The following is a 4,250-nucleotide window of genomic DNA, read 5'->3' as shown; positions in this document are numbered from 1 at the left end:
CAGTTGTTTAAGTGGCTGCTTCCACAAAGCTGTCAGCCTCAGGTTGCTGTAGTTCGATCCCCACAACACTTCAGCCAGCCAAACCACCCCTGAGGGCATTCGGAGAAAAAAAAAATCCCTTAAGAACTTTGGGGGACTCTGGACAGCCTGTGGGACTCTAGTAAGCTCTGACCTTCCTTAGCCCCCAGCACTCAGGAGTGGAGCTTCTGCTAGTGCCAGTTCAAACTTTTAAGAAGTTAGATGGACTCTGAGTGGCCCGCGGGATTCAGGAGAGCTGCATCTGTGGGCCCAGTGTGTGCAGTGGTGGAGCTTTCCTGGAGCCATTTAGGAACTTTGGCAGACTCTGGGCAGCCTGCAGGACTCTGTCTGGACAATTACTGGGAACTTCAAAAATGTGAAAACGCAGGAGCTAAAGATAATCTCAATCCTCAAGCCTACCTGGAACAAATCCAGGAGATAATGACATATAAGAACGTGGAAGTCACACATCTAAAATATCTAAAATCATAGCAACTGAAGTAAAGAAACAAGTCTATCAGGCTATAGAAGAAATAAGATCACAAATAATCTCTCAGATCCAAAAAGAAAGGACAACAATTGTGAAAGAATTGCTCAGCACAACTAAAGAAGACATATATAGAAAAATAGAGGAGAATAGAAAAATAATGGAAACACTGAATGAACAATATAGGAAAAAACTAGAATTCATAAAACAGATTCAAACAGATATCCAAGAAATGAAGAACTCCACTGAAGCTGGCCAACCCACTTGAATGAAACTGAAGATAGACTTTCAGACCTCAAAGGCAGTGTTGCAGCTAATTAACATGAAATAAAAGATCTCTTAAAACTAACAGGGAACCAGGAAATAACAGTTCAGCAGCTACAAGACAATACAAAGAAAAATAATATAAGATTAATGAGTGTCAATGAAGCAGCAAGAGGCAGCATCAATGACACTATTTGCAAAAGTACAAGAAAAAAAAAAACTTTCAAAGCATGTGAAAAGAAACTGATATACAGTTAAGTGAGGCATATATAACTCCACACAGCCATAGTCACAATAAATCTACACCTAAACACATAATAATCAAGACCTCAGAAATTCAGCAAAAGAATAGATTATTAAGACCTGCTAGAGAGAAGAAACAAATCACCTACAATGGAAAGCCCATCAGATTCATGGCAGATTTCTCATCACAAACCATCAAATTAAGAAGAGCTTTGAGAGGGGCTGGTGAGATAGCTCAGCAGCCTAAAATACCTTCTTTGGCAAGCTTACACAAGCCCACAGGGACTACGGTCCAATCCCCAGCACCACATGCCATGCCAGCATTATGCCCAGGGTGGGCTGAACCAACCACACACACACAAAAAAAAAAAGAGCTTGGAATAAAGTATTTCAGGTCCTAAAATAAAATAACTTCCAACCCAGAATGATGCACCCTGAAAAACTATCAAACTCAATGGTGAGGGCCAACAAGATAGCTCAGCAGACTAAGCACCTGCTCAGGCAAGCACAGGGACTGGGGTTCAATCCCTGGCACCACACGCTGCCAGCCCCACCACCATGTGCCTGAGTGTGGTGGAACACAACAGGAATCCCAATGCTGAGGAGGCTGAAACAGGAGGATCACTACGAGTCTAAGCTACATAGTGAGGCCCTATGCCAAATCCATTGGGAAAAAAAAAAAAAAAAAAACCTCTTTCGCAAACTCAATGGTGAAATAAGATCCTTGCATGACAAATAACAATTGAAGAAATTCATGACTACCAAACCAACCCTATAAAGAATACTGACAGATATTCTAGAAAGAGACAGAAGTGATCACAGCTTTAAAAAGAACAGAAAGGAACCACCAAACAGACCAAATAATTAAAATAAAGAAAAGGTACAGAATCTATAACAGGAAAATAACATGATAAAGATAAGCCAATACATATTATAGCCATCAATGTAAAGAGACTCAATTCACCAATCAAAAGAAACAGTAGCAGAATGGATTAAGAAAAAAGTCCAACAACATGCTGCATACAACAAACACATTTAACTCACTCAAAAGGAAATTCACAGACTAAAAGTCAAAGTATATAAAACAATACTCCATGACACAAGAAATCAGAAAAAATCAGGGATAGCTATCCTGATTGCTGACAATATCAACTTTGAATCAAAAAAGCTAAAGAAAGTCACTACATGCTTGTTAAGGGAAAATAGCAACAGGAAAAGATAACAAAAATAAATATATATGCACCCAATGTAGAAGCACTGTCCTACATAAGATAAACTTTAGAGATCCATCCCTAGCCCAGGCCCGGTGAGTGTGTGGGAGAGCTTCTGGCTACCCTGCACCTGCGGGACCTGTCCAGTCTAAACCCAGGCATGCAGACTGAGTGAGATGACTTCTGTGCACTTGGGACCTGCCCACAACTCCGCAGGCCCCTCCTCACAACTGCCAAGTGAGTAAGAACTTCTGCCGCATTCTCAGGACCATCAAATCCAGCCCTAGCCCAGGCCCGTTGAGTGTGTGGGAGAACTTCCTTTCTCCCCTACTCCTCCTAGTCCCATTCAGACTCAGCTCAGGCCTGGCATACAGGCCTGGGGTGAAATTCCGCAACTGCAGTCCCTGCAGATAGAGTAGGGGACAGAACCACCCAGCTAGTCCAGGAGCAGAACATCTTGCCAGAGGGACACAACAGGTTCACTCCCAAGGGCTGCAGCAGGAAGTAGCTGAGCACAGCAACCAGAATCAAGCCAGGCACAGCAGGATAAATTCAAACTTTGCAGATCTGCACCTGAACTTCAGTAGGTGCTAAGGTTATAACTGCACAAAGCTCTACAACAAAGGTCAGAAGATAGTGCTATACAAAATGACAATCGGAGCAAAATGAAATCTTAGACCCTAAGCCCACCCATAACAAGTGCAGAGGACACAAACACAGAACAAATTGGGAATCACACAGCTGAAATCAATGAATAAAGACCATCTCAAATAAAGAAACAATTACAGGAAAGTATAGAGGAACTCAGATTGGAAATAAAAGAAAGAAATCTCTGAATTAGTAGCATCTGAAGTAAAGAATCAAATGCAGAAACATATAGAGGAAACCCAATGCTCCTCCAGACCAAGTGCAGAGGACATTAGCTCAGCTGAAATGTATGAACTCATAGCATCAAAAGTAAATAAGGAACAGCAGAAAGGATTAGAGGAACTCAGAGCAGAATTAATTTCTGAAATAAAAAAAGAAATCTCTGAGCTCATAGCACCTGAAATAAAGAATCAACTATAGAAACATAGGGAGGAAACCCAATCTGAAAAAAACTCTGAAATAAAAAAATTAATAACTGCTTCTAAAAAAGACATTAAAAAATAGAGATTAGAAAAATGACAGATTCCTTGAATGAGCAATATAGGAAAGAAATAGATCTCATGAAGCAGAGTCAAAGAGACATAGAGGAACTTAAAATCTCAATCACAAGCTTTCAAAACCATTTGAGTGAAAGTGAAGACAGAGTTTCAGATCTTGAAGACACTGGTGCAGCTAGTGAAAAGGTAAGAAAAGATCTTTTACAAATAAATAAGATGCAGAAAAAGTAATTCATCACTTGCAAGATAATGCAAAGATGAACAATGTGAGACTAATAGGTATCAATGAGAAAGAAGGAGCCAATACAAACGACACTAAAAAAAATATGGGCAGAAGTAATAGCAGAAAACTTCCCAAATGTGAGGAAACAATCTGATGTCCAGGTAACCGAAGCATATAGAATGCCAATTAACCTCATCTCAATGAAAAACACACACAGACATATAATAGTCAATATCCCAGAAATCAAGCACAAGAATAATATACTGAAAGCTGTTAGAGAAAAGAAGCAGATCACATTCAAAGGAAAAATCATCAGAATTATGGCCGACTTCTCTTCACAAACCATGAAGGCAAGAAGAGCATGGAGCAAAGTACCTCAAGTCCTCTACAAAAACAAATTTCAGCCCAGACTACTATGCCCTGCAAAACTCTCTTTCAAGCTTGATGGAGAAGTGAAATACTTCCATGACAAAGAACAACTAAAGAATTTCACAATGACAAAGCCAACCCTACACAGGCACCTGAAAGATGTTCTACAGAAGGACCAAAATGATCAAAACTCCAAGAATGAGAACAGAGGCAACCAACTAAATAGCGCAAACAATAAAACAGGCAAAAAATGAGAGTCAACAAACAACAGGTAAATAACATGTCAATCG

The sequence above is a fragment of the Octodon degus genome, unplaced genomic scaffold (genome assembly GCF_000260255.1).
Source record: "Octodon degus isolate 3935 unplaced genomic scaffold, OctDeg1.0 scaffold00101, whole genome shotgun sequence".
In the NCBI taxonomy this organism is placed as follows: Eukaryota; Metazoa; Chordata; class Mammalia; order Rodentia; family Octodontidae; genus Octodon; species Octodon degus.
The sequence above is the reverse complement of the archived record's forward strand: the minus strand, read 5'-3'. Positions refer to the sequence as shown.